Consider the following 22,861-nt stretch of genomic DNA (forward strand, 5'->3'; position numbering starts at 1 on the left):
TCTTGATCAGATGTGAACTTTGTAAGCTATAATAATGACTGGGTTGGCAAGACAGGCCCATTGGTGTGTAATAGTGGCATGAATATCACAGGGGTAACCAACCACCTTATTATTGGCTCTAAGGCTCACTCTACAAGATTGAAACCTATACCTGGCCCCATTATCAGATGAAGAACCCACTGAAAGACGGGCCTTAGGCCCTAAGGGAGAATCTGCTCCTCATATTCTGCTAAATGGACAAAGTATTAAACTGACTCCTAATGACTTATGCGTAGATCAATGCATCCCTAAAATTTTTGTTCGTAGTAGATGGAGATTAACACAGAAACCCACAATAGACTGCAGAATGCTCATCCTTAAATAGGATAGCTATATCACACTCTTCTCAGGGATCAGAGATCATCTAAGAAGAGGCAGAAAGACTGCAAGAGCCAGAGTTGGTAGATGACTACAAGGAAACTGCATTTCCTAGTTATAGCTGCACATATGAACTCTCAGTAGTTGTGACAGCATGCTTAGGACCTGTGAAAGGTCAATCAATCCCTCTAATTGTTTACTAACTACTCTATTTAGTTCTAGCAGTTGTTTGTGACCACTCTGACTTTTCAATCACGACTGACCAGTTCTTACTAGTTTTCTTAAAACACTGAATCTCAAATATATAGTTTGCAAATCATCAGAAGCCCATTCTTAACTTTTATGTTCTACCTAATAAAATGCTGATGGGAAACCATATCCCATTGAAATGCAGAGACACCATCTCTTGTCTTTTATTTTTTCCTGTTTTTTACATGTGTCATGGTAATACACACTGGGGCTAGTAAGGCAGGAATTAGACATCTTGAATTATTTGTTATGGTTTGGCTTTTCAGAAATATTTTATTGCTATTGGTCCTGTTTTCTCATCTGTCCAGAACACTGTATGAGGACTGAATTAGATGGTCTATCAACTTGCAAGTATTTGTTAAACTGATGTTGTATGACAAACCCACTATTGGGCATGGAAGAAAATAAGGCTGAATAGGATATAGCTGCTTCTTTCCAATGCATCCATCATTTCATATGGAAGTTGGTATGTCATCAGTTGTGACATGTGCTGAAATTTATGAGAGTGAATACAAGGCAGGGATATTTGACAAAATAAACATATTCCTACAGGGTGGATTTGAAATGCAAAGAAGGATTCACAAAGCATGTGAGGCAAAAAAAAAAATCCAGAGGAAGAGAAGGAATCCAAATATTCAATGTGTGCATCAGAAGTGTCAAGGCCCACAGATCGGAAGGATTGCCATTTTTCTTTAGAAACTATGTGTCAAGGGTTTGTGAGAATATAGTTGTAGTTTGCAAATAATTTAGTTATCTACATTGTGACAACTAACTTTAAATTTACAAATAAGATTTGGATACAATGACAAACTAAGCAAACTACAATTAATTATAAGAAATTGCATACTAGGGCTCAGCAGTTAAGAACACTGGCTGCTCTTCCAGAACACACAGGTTCGATTCCCAATTCCCAGCTATGTGACCATTAAAAATCATCTATAGCTCCAGGCCTAGGGGCATCTGGTACCCTATTCAGGCCTTCAAAGGCACAAGGCAGGTTCACAAGATACAAACATACATGTAGGCAAAACATCTATACACATGAAATAAAAAGAAAACAAGATAAAAAGAAGTTGATTGCCTCCACTCTTCATCATCCTCATAGACAGTGCTAGCTAACAATTTTTAAAAAGTTGTTGTATACTTAGTTTTTAAAATAATTTTAATTTTATAATTTATTCAGATTATATCCAGATTATTATCACTTTACTTGTATCTTCCTGTTCCCACCCTCCCTCCCTCTTTTTCCCTATTCCCCTCCCCTAGACCTCTGATGAGGGCCTTCTTTCCCTGACTTCTGACCACAGCCTATCAGGTAGCTAACACTTTTATTAAGTTCCTTGATAATAAAATCCTCATGCAAGTGGAGAACCATGTCAGATTATAAGATAAAATCAAGATACTCCATGTCTTGAGATTTTATGATTAAGTACTTGAAGGTCAGGTTGGTTGACATAATACTATACCCTGCAGAATGATGTGATTTCTTATATGCAACACACCAAAGGCATTTCTTAACATGGGTTTTTAGGGAGAAATTCAATATATTTTTCATAGTAAATGATTATTGCTGCTCTCTTGCATTTATATTAGTCTGGGTGAAATTTGCTTTCATAGGTTAGAATTTAAGAAGGAAACTATTTGGTAAATTAGACAATGGCATAGATAATACAGTGTTTAAAGTGTTCTTCCTACATGACCCATGCAGGAAACAGAAGATAATATGGCAAAAAGATTTTGTTAGTTCAAGGAAAAAAGAAAACTTGATTTCAAAAGAGATGATAAGAGCGACAGGAAATATCCAAGGACAAAGAGATCAATACTCACATAAAGTGATAATCAGAAAACATAGCCTTTTATTTTGCTAGCAAAACAAATGTGCTAATCAGGTGAGAAAGGAGATAATCACATGTCCAGCTGAAGGTTCACAAATGCGTTTATCTGTCGCATTTATATCCTGTCTGAATCTGGGTGCCATAGATACTTTTTGCTTACTTTAGTTTTAGAAATATACTACAATTGATTTTTTTGAAATGTTTAAATAAAACTCAGTCCTTATTGAATCAAATTTACTTTTTTCTGGTCTGTGTAAGGAGCCCAAATTACTCGATATGTATTAAAAATAAAAATCAAGCTGGATTACACATACCTGTAGTCAGCACCCAATGGAGGCAGGAGGATCACCTTCAAAGTTATCCCCACCTAAATAGTGAGCTTGAGTTCGAGGCTACCCTGCCTCACAACAAACAGACAAACCAAATTAAAAGAAAGTTCTACTGCAATGAACTGTAACAAAACTATTTGAAAATGTATTAGAAACAATTACAAATAAGATGGGCTCCTTTTGTTGTTTTTATGATTCCCTGGCTATGTAATTCAGTGTGTCACAGAACTTGCTTTGTAGTCAAAGCTGTCTAGAACTTCCAGTCCCCTGCCCCAGCCTGCTGAGGGTGGTAACACCATACCCAGTCTAAAGATATGAGAATAATGCTAACTCCAGGCAGCTGCATTTTGAACTTAGTTGCAATTTTAATACATAGCAACTGTAATATGCATAATGTCTATATAACTTATGTATTTTGTGTTGCCTTCTCTCTTCATATTGTGGTATTAAAAACAGATTTAAGTTAGCCTAACAATAGGTCAAGGAGGAATTAAAAAAAAACTAATAAGGGATGTGCAAAGTAGCATGGAAATTACATCATGAAATCTTGAATGTCTGCCAAAAATTGTTGTTTGAACACACAAAGTTGAAAACAGGACCAATTTCTGATTATAACATCCAGTAGACCACATCAGACCAGTTGTTTATGAGATGTGACAATCTTAATCCTGAGACCATGAAGACATTTCTTTTGTTTTACATAAGGAAGGTGCCAAGGCTTCTGTTTATCAATATCCATGAGGCTCACTGGGCTATAAAATTTCCTTAAAATTTTGACAATTTTATACACATATACAATGCATATTGATCATATCCGTCTAAACTGACACACCCTCAGTCCCAAAGCCATCTCACTTTCATCTCTTCTTCCTTAAAAAGAAAATATATAACCCATTATGTTCAATTAATACTCAACCTACCAGTGGCCTTGTCCCCAGAGGAAAATGACTCTCTCTTCCTATGAAACCATTAAAGGCTAATAGTTCCTCAGCTTGTGAGTGGAGCCTCATGAGCTTCTCTCAAGCCCATGCTAAAAATAATTGACTTGATTGTGAGCAAGACTTATGCAGGTAACTGTAACTACTGTGATTTATGAATTAAATGATCATGTCATGTCCAGAAAAGCACTTTTTCTCCTCCTTCAGCTCTCACCATGTTTACAGTACTGGACCTCAAGTCCAAGCACAAAACAGTTGGTTACTCCCATAACAGGCAGGCCACTATTGCAACCAAGGGTCCATCATGTCTTGTTAGCATTGTGCTATCCAAGATCCACTGCTGGGTGAATTCACTGATGATTACTTTCCTCCAGCAGAGTTTACAGCACCTTTTGGCACTATCAATGCTAGCTTGCAGGAAGGAAATATCCTGTTCAGTTACAGCTTGACTTCTCTATTTTTTTTTAAAACCAAAATGTGTTATATTTTCAACAACAGTATCTTACTATCTAACCATGCAGGGCAACTAAGAGCAATGGAAATAGCCCAAGTTGACTTTAGAACTTCTGAGGGCTTCCTTAATCCATAACGCATAGGGAGTTATCTCACATCTGACAAAGACTTTCATTTACTTATCCATGACTTTTGGGAACAGCATTGTCCAATCATCCAGGGTATCTCTAAAAGTTTCTTTTGTTGTTGTTAAACTGTGTATTTTAATTGGTTTACAATACAGTGGGTTTCCATAAGCCTTTTAAAATCCATTTCTAGTTTTAGTTAAAGCATCTCTTCCGGTTCCTTTTGTCTATTTACCCTATCCCCACCCATGACTTAACCCTTTAACACCCAGCATTCCATCTCCCCACTTCTAACCATATGTGTCTCCTTATCTTTCCCTACTGTGATTCCTTTCTAGCATGCTGTCCTCTATTAGTACTCCACATTAAGAAAGAAAGTTTAAGAATTCAAAGCAGATCCACATATGAGGAAAGGAATACAGCACTTTCCTGGTTTACCATACTTAATGTAATATTTTTCAGTTCCATCTATTTTATTGCAAATTTTATAACTTTAGTTTTTTTTTTAACACTCATACATGTACCACATTTTCAACATTCATTCATTCATTTATGAACATCTAGGCTGATTCCATCTTCTTGCTATTATTAGTAGAGTACCAGTAGAAATGGATCAGCAAATATCTCTGAAGTTGGATACGGGTTCCTTTGGGAATATACCCAGGAATGAGATACCTGGGTTATATGGATTTTTATTTAAAACATTTTTTAAACCTCCACAGTGACTTATATAGAGGCTGTGCCCATTTCCACTCCCGCCAATAGAACATATGTGCCCCCTCCACCTCCTCCATGACAGCATGTGTTGTTACTTTGTCACTTCCTTTTTTTAAAAACACATTTTTATTGAAAAATAAAATAATTCATATTACATCTCATTTTCTATCCCATCCCATGCATCCTCCCATTCCTCCCTCCCTCCCACTTTCACCCCAATCCCCCTTCCCTATGACTGTGACTGAGGGGGACCTCCTCCCCCTGAATATGGTGCTAGGGTATCAAGTCTCTTCTTGGTAGTCCGCTATCCTTCCTCCGAGTGCCATTGGGCCTCCCCAACAAAGGGACATGGCCAAATATGGGGCACCAGAGATCCTGTGAAAGTCAGTCCCCAGTCTCCACTTAACTGTGGAGAATGTTCTGTCCCTTGGCTAGATCTGGGTAGGGGTTTGATGATGACTACCTGTTTTGTCCTTGGTTGGTGCCTTAGATCAAACAGAACCCCTGGGCTCAGATCCACCTATCATAATGTTCCTCTTGTAGGTTTCTAGGGCCCTCTGGATCCACCTACTTCCCTATCCCCTATATTTTTCTCACCTAGAGTCTCAATAGGATGTCCTAGCCTCTATCCCACTTTCCTGGTAGGTGCAGACTTTCATTGGACCTGCCCCTTGGGCTAGTGTCCAGTTATAAATGAGTATATACCATTTGAGTCTCTCTGCTTCTGGGTTAAGTCACTCATTATGATCATTTCTAGTTCAATCCATTTGTCCACAAATTTTGGGAATTCCTTGTTTTTAATAGCTGAGTAGTATTCCATAGTGTAAATGTACCACAGTTTCTTTATCCATTCTTCTACTGAGGGACACTTAGGCTGTTTCCATGTTCTGGTGATTATGAATAAGGCTGCTATGAACATGGTTGAGCAAATTTTCTTGTTGTGTGCTGGAGCATCTTCTGGGTATATTCCAAAGAGTGGAATAGATGGGTCTTGAGGAAACCCTATTCCCAGTTTTCTGAGAGAGCACCAGATAGATTTCCAAAGTGGCTGTACTAGTTTGCATTCCCACCAGCAATGAAGGAGTGTTCCTCTCTCTCCACATCCTCGCCAGCATATGTTGTCACTTGAATGTTTGATTTTAGCCATTCTGATGGGTGTAAGATAGAATCTCAGAGTTGTTTTGATTTGCATTTCTCTGATGACTAGAGATATTGAGCATTTCTTTAAGTGTGTCTCAGCCATTTGATATTCCTCTGTTGAGAATTCTCTGTTTAATTCTGAGCCCCATTTCTCAATTGGGTTATTTGGTTTGGTGGCATTCAATTTCTTGAGTTCCTTATATATTTTGGATATTAGACCTTTGTCAGATGTAGGGTTGGTGAAGATCTTTTCCCAGTTTGTAGGCTGTCGCTTTGTTCTCTTTACCGTGTCTCCTGCCTTACAGAAGCTTCTCAGCCTCATGAGGTCCCATTTATTAATTGTTGACCTTAAGGCCTGAGCTGTTGGTGTTCTGTTCAGGAAGTTGTCTCCTGTGCCAATGAGTTCCAGGCTCTTCCCCACTTTTCCTTCTAACTGATTTAGTGTCTCTGGTTTTATATTGAAGTCTTTAATCCATTCGGACTTGAGTTTTGTGCATGGTGACAAGTATAGGTCCAATTGCATTTTTCTACATGTAGACATCCAGTTAGACCAGCACCATTTGTTGAAGATGCTATCCTTTTTCCATTGAATGGATTTGGCTTCTTTGTCAAAAATTAGGTGACTATATGTGTGTGGATTCATATCTGGGTCTTCAATTCGATTCCATTGATCAACCAGCCTATTGCTGTGCCAGTACCATGCTGTTTTAATTACTGTTGCTCTATAGTACAGCTTGAGATCAGGTATGGAGATTCCTCCTGAGAATCTTTTATTGTATAAGATTGTTTTAGCTATTCTGGGTTTTTGTCACTTCCTTTCTTGATGATAGCTGTCCTGACTGGGAATTTCAAATTAGTTTTAATTTGAATTTCTTTAATATATAATGATATTGAACACTTCATTAACCATTTATATCTTCTTTTGATAACTGTTCTGTTTTGTAGCCCATTTTTTCCATTGGGTTATTTCTTCATGTCTGGTTTTTTTTTTTTTTTTTTTTAGTTCTTTGTATAGTCTAGATATTAACTCTTGGGTGTGTAACAGATAAAGATTTTCACTCGTTCTTTGGGTTGCCTTTCTATGAAAAAAGTTGGATTTTTTGTGTTTCTTTTTCTTTTTGTTTTCTGCTTTACAAAAACATTTTAACATCATGAGCTCACATTTGTCAATGATTGGTCTATTTCCTGGTCAATTGGAATCCTATTCTGAAGGCTCTCCCCTTGCCTATATTTTGATGTACACTCTCTACCATGCTATGGTCCTTAAACCACTTGGAATTTGTTTATTTATTTTTTATATATTTAGTGAAAGATGAGGTATGAGGATCCAGTTTCCTTTGTTGCCATGTAGATACCCAGTTTCCCCATCACTATGTGTTGAAGACCCTGCAGAGACCAACAGGAAATATCTTCAAGAATGGAGACTAAATAATAGTAAGAAATACACAAGAAAACTTAGGGCGTGGAATTGTGAGCACAGTAGTGCTGAGCTGAAATCTGAAGTTTCAGAACCTTCTGGCTCCACTGGTGTTGGGTCGGGGTGGGAGGGTGGGGGCTAGTGGTCTGTGCAGCCTCTGTGTTCTGTGTGCTACTGCTGTATGGAGAATAGGCGGCTGCAAGCCCTTTCATGGCTGTCTCCTCAGATGCCTACACTCCCCTGTGGCCTCTGTCCTGAGTCTGGTGTGAGGGGCAGTACTTCCTTTGCAGCTGCTACTGCCCCTGCCCTGTCTAGGCAGGTTAACTGGGGTTCCAGAAAGCTTGCAAGCTGCCTCAGATTCTGAGCTCTCTTATTTCCTTTCCTTCAGAGAGCTTAATAATTTTATGTATAGACCTTGTCTTTTGTAGGATAAGAGCGGTTTACCCAGGCTGTGTCCTGTAACCTACATTTTTATACTCTTATGATGGCAAACACTATATGCAAAACATAATATTATACAGGGAACACTGAAATTAACTACTTTTAAAAAATGAATTTAGAAAGTTTTCCTAAAAAAAAAGAAAGAAAAAGAAAAAGAAAAGAAAGTTTTCTTAGAATAGCTGATTGGGTTTTTATTGTTGTTGTTTTTGTTTTGTTTTGTTTTTTGTTTTTGTTTTTTTCTGTCTTTAGCTGATCACTCAAGATTGCTATGAATCAATACATTTTTCCTTGACACATCTTCCCTATGAGCAGCAAATTGTTTAAAGTATGACATGGGACATTTGTGATTCTCAGTAGAACAGTGCTGTATCTCCTTTCTTACCCAACAATGAAAATTTGAGAGAGGAAGTAAAGAATTTGAGAATGAGAAATTGAACTTAAGTTACTATTATTTTTTAGATGAGTACATAATTCAGAGCTAATCAGTAAGTAGATATATATTAAATATATTAACTAAAATTATGTAATTTTGAGTCAAGTATCCACAAAAAGAATTGTTTCTGAAACACTCTTCCATATCTATCTGTACATGCATGTGTGCATACATGACACAGGCACAGAGACCTATTCCCTAGACAAAACTCACCATTTTTATTAAACTGGTGTATTTTAACCAAAACATCTACATAATTCACAATACAAGGTGTATATTTTTCCAGAATTGTGTGGTTCATGATCAAAGTAAATAATGACGAGTGGTGATTAAAAATCATAAGAATTATAATTTACCTGGAGAAGCTGATCACAGTGTGTTGGATATGAGCTTTTCTCAAGGAATGGATGAGAGATTAAATTGTATCAGTTACAAAGATGGCAACAAAAGAATATGTTCCTGTTATTTGAAAAATTTCTCCCACAGTTCTTGACCAGGAACAGAGTTCACTGATTTCTAAAACACCTTTGAGATTTTGCAACTTTTTCCTTTGTGGATTAACTATGAAAATAAATATCCTTTGTGCACTGCTATGGCCTTAAGGAGTTCATAATTCACTTTTCTAAAAGACAGCAGAAGTTTTACTTGTAATTACCCTTGTTTCTATAATTGGAAAACATAGTGGCTGCCATGCAGAGTCAGTGAAGAATGTTCCAGTGGATTGTTCTGTGACCTGACTCTGGAATGGGGATTTTAAGCAAAGTTTCCTAACTCGATAACTTCCACTGGATTAAAATTATGTAGATTAACTTATAAATTAATTTTCTTTATTGTTCCATTTTTGTGCCAGCTATGTTTTTGTTGCTACTTTATAGTCAATTGACTAGTAAAAGATGGATGAGATTGCAATTATTTAAATGAGGAGGAAAATGCTGATTAAAGTAATTAAGCAAACATGCCTAGATGGGAGCTAGTAGGAAGATATGCAGAACCAAGTTATTGAACAGAATTTTAATCAATATTAAAATCATATCTTAATTTTAATGCTCTTAAAAATAAAGTGAATATAATTTCTTTTTTAATCACTTTAGTTTGCACTGCAAGACACTTTCGCTTTATAAAGTCATGTTCTTTTTAATTTCATGAGTCATGCTTGTGACTCACTGGGCTGGCTTTGAGAAAGAGAAATTGTTTAAGATTTTTCTGAGAATAAGGCTGCTGACCATCATTGTTTGCACTTGGTTTGTGATCAGTAGACTACAGAGAAAAGGGGTCGTGTGGAAAGCAAGCCTATGGTTTGCATGCCTTCACCCCCATCTACTGAAGGGTAGGTAAATGATGTCTGTGCTACAACTGCTATACCACTTGTCACACAAAAGTGGTTTCTATACTCATTAAGAACTTCCTGTTCTACCTCATAGGAACATAGAAATAGATTGTGCTATAGACACTGATGTTTTCTTTGCTGTTTACAACATAGGGTTAATGGGGCAAGAGCATGATGCATCTTGATTCATGAGTTGATACTGATCTGATGATTTAAAACAGAGGAAGGAACTGACTTCTTTAGAAAGAAGGCACTATTGACTATCTTGTCATTACGTTTGGAAACTTTTTCCCTTTCCTAATCCAAACAGCTGAGAACACTTAAAGACGTGTTCACTATTCATAGTCATCAGAGAAGTGAAAATGAAAACTACTTTGAGATTTCATCTTACATGCATCAGGATAGTCAAGATCAATTAAACAAATTGGATGGGGAGAAAGGGGAACACTTACTGCTGGTGGAAGTGAAAACTTGTAAAACTACTATGAAAAGTAGTGTGGTGGTTGGTCAAGAAGCTGGGAATAAGTCAATATCAAGACCCAGCTGTACAACTCTTGGCCTTATACACACAGGACTCTACATACTACTAGAGATACTTGCTTATCCATGTTTGTTATTTCTCTGTTCATGACCTAGAACCCAGAAACAGCCTAGATGTTCATCAACTGAAGAATGAATAATGAAAACGTGGCACATTCACACAATGGAATATTATTCAGCTGTTAAAAAACTATGAAATTTTCAGTATGTGTCCAAGAGTGGCATAGCAGGTCTGAGGCAGATCGATTCCCAGTTTCCGAGGAGCCACCATATTGATTTCCATAGTGGGTGTTTGTGATTGCACTCCCGTGAGCAGTGAGGAGTGTTCCCTTGTCCCACATCCTTGTCAGCATAAGCTATCGCTTGAGTTGTTGATCTTAGCCATTCTGGCAGACGTAAGATGGAATATCAAAGTAGTTTTGATTTACATTTCCCTGATGGATAAGGGTGTTGAACATTTCTCTACATGCTTCTCAGTCATTTGGTATTTCTCTTTTGGGAATTCACTGTTTAGATCTGTACCCCAGTTTATAATTGGATTATTTGGTTTGTTGATGTCTATTTTCTTGAGTTTTAAAAATATATTTTGTATATTAGTCCTCTATCAGATGTGGAGTGGCTGAACATCTTTTTCCATTCTGCAGGCTGCTGCTTTGTGCAGTTGATGTTGTCCTTTGCATTACAGAAGCTTTTCAGTTCCTGAGGTCTCATTTATTAATTATTGATCCTAATGCTTATGCTATCAGTATTCTGTTCAGGAAGCTGTCTCCTGTGCCAATGAGTTCAAGGCTCTTCCCCACTTTCTCTCCTAATAGATTTAATGTATCTGATTTGATGGTGAGGTCTTTGGTCCACTTGGACTAGAGTTTTGTGTAGGGTGATAAGTATGGATCTATTTGCATTTTTCTACATGCAGATATCCAGGTTGACCACACCATTTGTTGAAGATGCTGTCTTTTTTCCAATGTGAGGGAAGGGAAACTGTGGTTGAAATGTATTGTATGAGAGAAGACTTTATTTACATTCAAGAATAAAAATAATTATGAAATGTTTAGGTGACAATGTATAGAGCTAGAAAAAAAAATCATCCTGAGTAAGGTAGCCCAGATCACAAGAAGCAAATATTGTAGCATTCTCTTATATGTGCATGCTAACTTTCAAGTCTTCAGTATTCATGCTAAAATCCATATAACCACAGAGGTTATGTATTGAGGAGGGACTGGGAGTTGGGAAAATCTTTTGTGGAAGGGAAAGTAGAAAATATATTTATGGAGAAACAAGAGAAGACTGACGTGGAAGCATTAAATGGGGAGAGAGATGGAAGAGATGAGTAAAGTAGAAGGAATATGGGAAGAGACAGCAAACACTAAGGGCCATTTGACATCAGCTTGCAAAGGGAACGCTAGTTTTCTCCAGTAGAATCTCACTATGTAAGTCTAGAGCCACATGCCCATCAGTAGATAGCAAAACAAGCACAATGATATTTTTTAGACTCCCTGTCTCATATTACCTTGTCTGGGTAATTTTTTTGTCATACTAGACTTTTGTATATATATTATGGTTTCCTTATATGGTGTGTGTGTGTGTGTGTGTTTGTTCCTTGTGCCTTTTCTTTTTTGTTTGTCTGTTTGCTTTGCTTGTTTACTAATGAGAGAGAGAGACAGAAATAGCGATGAGCAAGGGAGGAGCTGGAGAAGGCACATGAAGTTGAGTGGATGAGGATGAGGGAGGACCTGGGAGGAGAGGTTATGATAATAATAAATTGTATGAAAAAATTCTTAATAAAAAAGATTACAAATTTATAAAGACAAGTCAGGTGCTCTTTTTCTCCTGTCCAGAACAAAGCAAAGAATGCTTTCTTTTCTTTTCTTTTTTACTCTTCAAATAAAATCTAAATAAACTCCGTGGGACATTTTGTCACTTGAATGTGTCAAACTCTTTAAACACAGGCATTTCCCTTCCACTGCACTATTCTCTCAAACCTTTATAAAGCTCTTTTCTTTAGATCTCCACTTAAATATCATTTCTACAAAGAGACTTGCTTTTAAAAAATGACTTAGGTCAGGGATCATAGAAGCAGAGACTCTGGTGTGTATTCTTAGACATTTTTGAGAGAATACTGCCAGAAGAAGAGAAATGAAACATTTCAGGGCCAGAAAGAAGAGCCCAGCAGGATGCTTGCTCTAAGGAAAACTCCAAAAACCCTCGTGTTTTTAGTCTCCAGACCATTTGCAAGCCATACTAATCAGTCTTCAGCTGCCTCCAGCATGGTGATGATGTGAAGGTCTTGGGGTGAGGCAGCTTCTGCTCAGCTGAGGAACTCTGCAGAGAAAGCTCAGCTTTGAACCCACAGAGGCCAATACAAACTAATGGTGAGAAAGCAGTTTGAAACATTATTAGTGTCTGATGTAAGCAGCCTCCCCACTGAGAAGTCCTGCTTAACTTTCAGCTGTGACATGTACATTATTGTGTTGTTTAGTTGTCTGTCTGTCTGTCTGTCTGTCTGTCTGTCTCTCTCTCTCTCTCTCTCTCTCTCTCTCTATCACATATCTGTCTATCTATCAACTATCTCATCTATCATCTATCACCTTTTAATCTATGAATATTTCCATTTCAAAATTAAAGTAAAATCTTCATAAGGAGAGAGATTTTTCTGCTGCTGCCATATTCCTGACGGTGAGATAAATACCTGTATACTGAAAGTATCAAATAAGAGAGATTCAGACCGACAGCTATTATGTGCTTACAACATGCCAGGTACGGTGATTCTGAATAATCTCAGCAAGTAGTACCTCATAATTGTCAGAACAGTTTACAAGAAATGTATTGTTACTATCTCTGTTGATCAGATGAGGATATTAAGGTGTGTGTTAAGTAAATTGCCCACAGTTACATATTAGGAAGTGGTGGGTCTGGGATTCAACTCAGGCTGGGTCCACTACCCCCACATAACCTTTTTTTCAATGTAGAAGGAATAAGCAATTGTGTTAGATTCTTCATGCATTTCATATGTAGTTCAACATTTCATTTTTAAGATTTATTTTAAATTATGTGTCAGTGTATATTATGTGTTGGTATATATACAATGTCCTCTAGGATAATAGAACTTATAGAATGAATCTCTCTCTCTCTCTCTCTCTCTCTCTCTCTCTCTCTCTCTCTCTCTGTTTATAATATACTATACATGTACATGCATTATATATGATTATAAATATACACAAAGGGCATTTATTATAATGACTTACAGGCTGTGGTTCAGCTAGTCCAACAATGGCTGACTGTGAATGGAAGGTCCAAGAATCCAGCAGTTGCTCATTCCATGAGGCTGGATGTTTCAGCTGGTCTTCAGTAGATGCCAGAATCTTGAAGGAGTAAGCTCTTATGTCCAGTGAAGGAATGGCCTTGCTAGTGAGAGTGAGATCAAGCAGGCACAAGAAAAGAGAGTCGGTATTCTGTGTCCTTTATATAGGCTTCCAAAGGTGTGCTCCAGATTAAAGGTGGATCTTTTGTCTCAAAAGATTTGGATTAAATTTTATCTTCCCACCTCAAAGATCTAGATTAGGTGTGAGTCTTCCAACTTAAATAATTTAATTAAGGAAAAAAAAACCCTCACAGGTGCGCCCAGTCTTTTGGGTTTTAGTTAATCCCAGATGTAGTCAAGTAGACAACCAAGAACAGCCATCAAAGTGTGTGCACCTGTATGTGGGTGTGTGCATGTGAATGAGCGCCCAGGAAGATCAAAGACATCCAATCTCCGTAGAACCAGAGCTACAGGCCACCTGATACGGGTGTAGGGGTTCAAATTCTGGCTCTTTGCTGGTAGCTGTAACCATGGCCCATGTTTTAATTAGCTGTCCATAACTTAGTCATTTGTTGTCATATGAAGCATTCCATTTCATACAAACTTACCAGAAGTTTGAAAGTGTGGAATCTGCTCTACATTGGAAATCCTTATTATGGACTGGAGCAGTTTTCTTACCCTGTGTGATCCTTCTATGCCTTACATTTTAAAGTGAGGATTTTTAACTAGGTGAACAAATTTACCAGCCTTGAAGTATTAGTCTTAGGGTTCTTACAAAAGCACCAACATGGATAAGGGACGTGGAGGTGCAAGTATCTCAGCTTTCAAAGGATCGTTTGAAAAGCAAACACAGACACAGCCAGACAAACAGACATTTCTCTTACATTGCTTTCAATAAGCTGCACCTATTTTTTCAGTCCTGTCTGCTTTTGTTAGGGTACAACATTGTGTACAGCAGCCTGGCCTGCTCCTGTGCATCTTGGGATTTTCCTGTCACTGTCACCCATCACACCATAGGATTACAGGGATTACTGAGATGTGGGTCTGGTTTGACATAGGTTCCAGGGATCAGAACTCAGGGCCTCAAGGCCGCACAGTGAATGCTTTCCACTGAGCCATCTCCCCAGTCTCCTTGCTGTTTTTTTTTTGTAGGTGCAGTGAACTTTATTGATGGTATTCAAGAGAGTAGGGCTCCCTGGGCCCCTCCCATTATTCTGGGGTCTAGGATGGAGACTGTGAGGGGAGATACTCAGTGTCAGGGGCAGAGTTGGAACAGGGACTCCTCAGCAGCCGAGGGCCTCTCTCTCGCTCTCATGTCCTTGGTGGGGTGGGGTGGGGTGGGGTGGGGTGGGGTCCAGGGCTTCTTACTCCTTGGAGGCCATGTAGGCCAAGAGGTCCACCACCCTGTTGCTGTAGCCAAATTCACTGTCATACTAGGAAATGAGCTTTACAAAGTTGTCATTGAGGGCAATGCCAGCCCCAGCATCAAAGGTGGAAGAGTGGGAGTCGATGTTGAAGTTGCAGGAGACAACCTGGTCCTCAGTGTAGCCCAGGATGCCCTTCAGTGGGCCCTCAGATGCCTGCTTTACCACCTTTTTGATGCCATCATACTTGGCGGGTTTCTCCAGTCGGCATGTTCAGATCCACGACAGACACGTTGGGCATGGTAACATGAAGGTCATGCCAGTGAGCTTTCCGTTGAGCTCTGGGATGACCTTGCCCACAGCCTTGGCAGCACCAGTGGATGCAGGGATGATGTTCTGGGCAGCCCCATGGCCATCACGTCACAGCTTTCCATAGGGTCCATCCACAGTCTTCTGGGTGGCAGTGATGGCATGGACTGTAATCATGAGTCCTTCCACAATGCCAAAGTTGTCATGGATGACCTTGGCCAGGGGCGCTAAGCAGTTGGTGGTGCAGGAAGCATTGCTGACAATTTTGAGTGAGTTGTCATACTTCTGGTTCACGCCCATCACAAACATGGGTGTATCGGCAGAAGGGGCGGAGATGATGACCCTTTTGGCTCTACCCTTCAAGTGGGCCCTGGCCTTCTCCATGGTAGTGAAGACACCAGTGGACTCCACAACATACTCGGCACCAGCATCAGCCCATTTGATGTTAGCAGGATATCGCTCCTGGAAGATGATGATGGCCTTCCCGTTGATGACAAGCTTCCTGTTCTCAGCCTTGATCGTGCAACAGAACTTGCTGTGGGTAGAGTCATAATGGAACATGTAGACCATGTAGTTGAGGTCCATGAAGGGGTCATTGATGGCACAAATCTCCACTTGCCAGACGTGAAGGCAGCCCTGGTAACCAGGTGCCCAATACGGCCAAATCCGTTTACTCTGACCTTCACCATCGTGTCAAGGGATGCGGCTGTCTCTGGAACAGGGATGAGCTCCTTGCTGGTCTTTTAACCTTCAGTTCCTCTATTTACTTAGCTTAGTAAAGCTCAGGTGGAGAATGGAGTTTCTTGGTTGAAATTAGTTTAATCATCATGCAACACAGGTGTAAGATGTAGTCATTTAAATGCTATAATCCCTTAAAAGAAATCTAGATTTTGAGGTGAGCTATTTGAAGCCCATTGGGTGATCTAGAATAATAGTGCAGAAGCTGAAATCTCCCCACCTTGTACAATCTACTGATTCATATATATTCAAAAGCCATACTGTTGACAAAGATCCATATTTAAATATTCACAGCCTGTTCAAGATGTTCAGCCTGTTCAACAACAACAACAACAACAACCTTTTTGGTGCTTCAGACTCCACAGGTAACTCTGGGCCCTGGTTAGTTGGTACTGTTAGTCTTCTTGTGGAGCTCTTGTCTCCTCTCGGTCCTTTTATCCTTCCCCTGACTTTTCCACTAGACTCTCTACACATCACCCAATGTTGGGCTGTGAGTCAGCATCTGTTTCGAAGCACTGCTGGATGGAGCCTCTCAGAGGACAACTCTGCTAGGCTCCTGTCTGCATGCATAGCAGACTATCCTTCATAGTGTCATTGGCTGGCTCTCTTCCATGGGGTAGGACTTGGGTTGGGCCAGGTATTGGTTGGACATTCCCTCAATCTCTTCTCTGTCTGTTCTATCTTTATTCCTGCACGTCTTGTAGACAGAATAACATTTGGATCAAAGCTTTTGTTGGTGGGTTGTTGTTCTCCCTACACCAGGAGTCCTGTCTAGTTAGAGGGCGTCCTCTTCAGTCTCCATGGCCCCTGCTACTACAAGTCCCAGCTACAGTTCCCCCTCATATCCTCCCAGAGGCCTATTATGACTTAGCTATCCAGCTTGTCACAGAGATGTCCCCCACCTACAGTTTCTTTTTTCTCTGCAGGTCTTCGGTCCTCCTGCCCTTACTTTCCCTTGCTCTGATCTCCATCCTTATTTCTCTCTAGGCTCCCTCTCCTACCTTTTTCCCTCCCTTGAGCCACTACCTCTGCTTATTCATTTTCACTCTCTGAGTGAGATTTAACCATCGTCTCTTGGGCTTCCTTGTTACTTATCTTCTTTGGGCTTGTGCATTGTAGTATGTTTATCCTGTACTAACTGGTTAAAATCTGCTTATGCATGAGTACATAGCACGTGTGTCTTTCTGGTTCTGAGTTACCTTGCTCAGGATGATCATTTCCAGTTCCATCCATTTTCACCAGCTAAGTACCATGCAAGGACTGGACCTAGGTCCTCTTCATAGATGTAGCCCAGGGGCAGCTAAGGTTTTATGTGGGTCCACTGGTAAGGAGAGTGGGGCTGTCTATGACATGGACTCTGTTGCCTGCTTTTTCATTACTTCCCTGTGATGAGACTGGCTTGCCAGGCCTTAGGGGAAGAGGAAGAAACTTGATGAGCTGAGGCAGGTGAGTGGGTGGTCTCTCCTTTCCCGAGGAACAGAGGAGGGTGGAGGGGAAAAAGGAGGGCGTGGCTGGGAGGAGAGGAGGGAGGGGGCTATGACTGGAATGTAAAGTGAATAAATAAATAATTAAATAATTTTAAAAAATGGTGTATGTTTGCGATCGTCTCCCAGGCCCTACGGCAGGGAAGCACTAACCTGTCAGGATAAATTTTATTATTCTAGAATTTCCTATTAGTGAAGCTGTCCAGAAGGTCTTGGACAGAGCACTTTCTGTGACTTGTGTGGTTATTGCATTTAGAAAGTTCCTATATTAACATGCATATATTTGTTTTAAAATTATGCAATGTATTTGATCATATTTTTCCTTTTCCAATTTCTTCCAGAACTTCCCCACTCAACTTTATACTTTTTATCTCTCCCGTTTAAAAAGAAAAGCAAAAGAAAAGCACAAAAATGAAAATTAAAAACAAGCGAAAGACCAATAAGATCAATTTTAAAAAGCCCAAGCAAAACAAAATTGAACAAAAAGTCTACCAAAAAAACCCCACAAACAAATGAATAAACAAACAAAAAATGGAGTTTGTTTTGAGATGGTCAGCTATATACATCTGACAGAAACACATTTTTAGTTTTTAGTACAGGATGATAAGTACTCAATTGTGTAGCCCAAGATATCTCCTAATCCGTTCGACTTTGACTCAACCTCTAAACTCTCTCCCTGTGGATCTTATTAGGGACTTGGTTTTAGGCTTTATTGGTGAGGGCTAGAATATATCTTGTGTTTGGACAGTGTTCAAAAAATCTTTTTCCCTATCAACATACAGGTAGCAAGTGTTTGGGGAGTTGTGAACCACATGGCTGTCTCTACCTCACAGTCTTCTTAGTTTCTTAAACAATTACTTAAATATGTAAAAACAGCTCTTAGTTTGGGTGCCATACAGAAGGACAGGGGCAAGTAGGGTGTGGCCCATGGCTGCAGTTTGGTAGTTTCTGTTCTGGATCAGGGTTGGCTACAGACCTTTCTATGATCATGTGTGTGCTCTTTTCATTATATGACACAAGTCATCATGGTAGCCACAGACATGTGGTATTAAGACAGTGTTTGGAAAGAATGTTATACATAATTTGTGGACATTGTAAGGAGAAAATAGCAACAGACGGCATCATAGTAGATTCAGCGTTAAGTGTCTAGGCTACTGTAACTTATTTCCTTGGTTCCTCATCTAATGGATATGCAAAATGCAGCAAACATAATACGTGGCTTTGATAATGTCTTTTATGGTGCCTCATGTCAATGCAGATAAAACGCATTTGAGGACAATTAAAGATTCTTTTAAAATATTAAAAATGTTAATTATGTATATACATGCACACTTGTGTTTCTATGAGCATTTGTGTACAAGTGTCTGTGGCGACCTCAGGTGTCAATTCCCTTGGAGCTGGAGTCACAGGTGGCTGTGAGATGTGAATGCTGAGAAGTAAACCCAGGTCCTCTACAAGGGCAATACCAACTTTTCACCTCTTAGAAATCTCTCTAGCCTCCTAAAGATTCTTAATTGGTAAATGGTTACAGAAATTAGGCCAAAGCATTGGTGCTGCAAATGCCAGTTCATAATATGTTGTTAACTTCTGTGTTGTCCAATAAGTAGATACTTGCTACATATAGCTATATCAAATAAAGACAGAATTAAATTTTAATGAGAATGCTTGTCTTCACGTTCCAAATGCTCAGTAGCTACAAAAAACTGGCAGCTATAGCATTGGATGGCACAGAAGTAGAAGGTTTCTACTAGAAAATTCTCTGGCCAGGCCCAGTAGAGAGAGGTCTCTTGCATCTTGAGTAAGAACTGCCTTTTATCTTTCATTGTCCAGCCTCCTCCTTCTGTGATTTAAAGACTGTATGGATGAAAAATGTGACTGTCCTCTTTATAGATAAGACAAAGCCACAAAACTGAGAAGGAAAAGAAATGTGTGACAATGACTGAGTGAGCTTCCCAAAAGATCTTGAATTATAGCACCCCAGCTGGATAGGCTGATACTTGTTAAATGGAAATTGGCTTGTTTAGCTAATGAATATGGTAGCTAATCCCTTCTTTGTGAGTCTCAGTGCAGCCCAGCATGGTAGTGAAACCCTCAAATTAGTCCGCATTATCCCAGAGACAAGGATTAGATTCAACAAGATAAAAAAAAAATCTAGTAAGTGAAGGCTTTCGTGGGACATGCCCCTTGGGCTAATATGCAGATATAAGTGAGTATATACCATTTGAGTCTTTCTGCTTCTGGGTTAACTCACTCATTATGATCATTTCTAGCTCAATCCATTTATCCACAAATTTCGGGAATTCCTTGTTTTTAATAGCTGAATAGTATTCCATAGTGTATATGTACCACAGTTTCTTTATCCATTCTTCTATTGAGGGACACTTAGGCTGTTTCCATGTTCTGGCTATTATGAATAAGGCTGCTATGAACATGGTTGAGCAAATTTTCTTGCTGTATGCTGGAGCATCTTCTGGGTATATTCCAAGGAGTGGAATAGCTGGGTCTTGAGGAAGCCCTATTCCCATTTTTCTGAGATAGCGGCAAAGTAGAAGGACCCAGAGGGTCCTAGAAGCCTACAAGTAGAACATTATGATAGGCAGATTTGGGCACAGGGGTCCCGCTCAAACTAAGGCACCAGCCAAGGACAATACAGGCGGTAAACCTTAAGCCCCTACCCAGATCTAGCCAATGGACAGAACACTCCCCACAGTAGAGTGGAGAGTGGGATATGACTTTCTCACATACTCTGGTGCCTCACCTTTGACCATGTCCCCTGGAGGGGGAGACCTGGTGGCACTCAGAGGAAGGACAGCAAGTTACCAAGAAGAGACTTGATACCCTATGATCATATAGAGGGGGAGGTAATCCCCCTCAGGAACAGTCATAGGGGAGGGGAATAAGGGGAAATTGGGAGGGAGGGAAGAATGGGAGGATAAAGGGATGGGATAACCATTGAGATGTAACAAGAATAAATTAATAAAGGAGAAAAAAAAAAAAGAAACGGATCTATGAAAAAAAAATCTAATGATGTTAAGAGCAAATCACGCAGTGCTCACATGAACACAGAGTAAGAGATGGCCTGGGAGCTGCATGCTTCCTGAAGGATTAGAGCCTTGACCATTCCTCAGTGAAGTTAGGAATGTGCATTCCTGCCCACACCCCAGCTTCTGGGATGTATGTGTAGTTTTAAGAGGTGATGGCAGGGAGGGCTGTAGTGAAACCTTCTAAGCAGCTTCGTATTCATAGAGTACACACTGTCACTATGAAACTTAAAAGTTTTCATTACGAGTATAGTCAGATATTTCCAAATCCACTATATAGCCAAGTAATCTTCAGACCAAAAAGTCCTGGCTTTAGATCTCAAATTCTTACTTTACAGAAGCTACATCACTCCAAATCGACCTTCTCAAGCAGATATGGGTTTCCTCAACTACAATATTAGATACTGTTATGATTGCAGGGATATCTCTTGCAAACTCAGGTGATTCACTTGGATTTGAGTTTTATGCAGGGTGATAGATATGGATCTATTTGCATTCCTATTCATGCAGACATCCAATTAGACCAGCACCATTTGTTAAAGATGCTTTTCCCTCCGTTGCATAATTTTGGCTTCTCTGTCAAAAACCAAGTGTCCATAGGTGTGTGGATTTACTTCTGGGTCTTTGATTCAATTCCATTCATCAACCTGTCTGTTTTTATTGATTACTCCTGGCATTGGCTACCGTGAAGTTTTTATTACTATTGCTCTATAGCACAGCTTGAAATCAGGGATGGTGATACCTCCAGAAGATCTTTTCTTGTACAGGATTGCTTTAGCTATTCTGGGTTTTTTGATTTCCATAAGTTGAGTCTTGTTCTTTCAAGGTCTATAAAGAATTGTGTTTGAACAGATATGAGGTGGTATCTCATTGTTATTTTAATGTGCATTTCCTTGATAATAGTGCTAGGAACTTTTTCCATGTACTTGCTAATAATGTCTATCTTTCTTTAAGAAATGTCTACTGGTGTGGGTGAGCTGGGGAGGACCTGGGAGAAGCTGGAGGAGGTGAAACCATGATCAGAATATAGTATATGAAAAAAAAATCCTTTCTTTTCTTCTTCTTTCTCGTTGTCATCGTTGTTGTCGTTGTCATCGTCGTCCTCCTCCTCCTCCTTCTCCTCCTCCTCCTCCTCCTTCTCATCTTCTTCCTTCTTTTTTGGTTTTTGGAGGAAGGGTTTCTCTGTGTAGCCTTGGATGCCCTGGATTTGCTTTGCAGACCAGGCTGGCCTTGAACTCACAGAGATCCACCTGCCTCTGCCTCTTTTGACTCCTGGGATTATAGGCATGAGCCACCCCACCTGGCTGAAAAAAATTTATTTTCAATTAAAAAAAAAAAAGAAATGTCTATTCAAATCCAGTGTGAGTTCTAATTGTTGTTGTTCTTGTTCTTGATTTGTTGAATTCTTTATATATTTGGGTTATTACTCTTTTGCCAGATTTACTACTTAAACATTTCCTCTCAGTTCATAGGTTCTTCATACTCGGTTGTTTGCTTCATTCATTCTGTATTATTTCATTTATATGTATAACTCTTAAAAATGAAATTTATAATAGTATAAAGTAGAAAAGCAGCTGATCGCCAGGAGTCAGGAATAGGAGAGGAATTTTGGCAAAAATACACATAAATTCAGTTTTATGGAATGAATAATCTATAGAGATCTATCATATGGTATGACTAGGCTTAAAGTCTTATGATACCCGATAATTACTGAGATCTTACATTTTCTTATCGAAAAATTATGATGTGATAGTTATAGTAATTTTGTATTGCTTATGTGTACATTATAAATATGCTCGTTTTGGCAGTTATACCTTGATGAAATTGGACAAAATTCTGTGAAATTAAGAAAACTTCAGTACAACAAGCATCATTCCATCTTAGAAACCTGCAGTTTAAAGGCAGAAGTCTTGATTCTGAGTCACCTAGACACCCTAATTCTGTAGAGCGATCCAGCTTCTTTCATGCCCTTCACTTTTTGCTCACATCGTACCTCACAATGGCTGACATAGTGCTATGCTAAGCAAAATTTTTGCTGTCAGCAGTGCAGCAGAGAGTGAAACATTTCACACGGGAACTGTTGGATTCAGCAGTACACGCTGGACTGGCTCTGTTCCCTAGGGTCTTGAAATGATTTTCCCTTCTTGGTCCCCAAGTGAGATAAAACTCCTTCCCTCTGGGCATAGACTTGATTCTGAGTGATTTGTGGGTTAGGAATCTTAGAAATGGAAGCAGGACACAGAGCTCTAACCTAACTCAAGTTGCTACATTGGCTGTCATAATTGTCACAGTTGATGGTGCAGCTAATTGTCTGTGTACACTT

General features: G+C 39.4%; 1 protein-coding gene and 1 pseudogene across 2 annotated transcripts in view; one reads left to right on the forward strand and one right to left on the reverse strand.

Annotated features, from left to right (window-relative positions):
• Positions 1–22,861, forward strand: part of GPR158 (G protein-coupled receptor 158) — a 343,663-nt gene that overhangs the window by 80,506 nt on the left and 240,296 nt on the right. The window lies entirely within an intron of this gene.
• On the reverse strand, positions 14,741–15,964 carry LOC311597796 (glyceraldehyde-3-phosphate dehydrogenase-like; annotated as a pseudogene). Its single transcript has one exon. The product of its transcript is annotated as a glyceraldehyde-3-phosphate dehydrogenase-like (transcript).

This window comes from Acomys minous, assembly GCF_964271855.1.
Source record: "Acomys minous genome assembly, chromosome: 5".
Taxonomy (NCBI): domain Eukaryota; kingdom Metazoa; phylum Chordata; class Mammalia; order Rodentia; family Muridae; genus Acomys; species Acomys minous.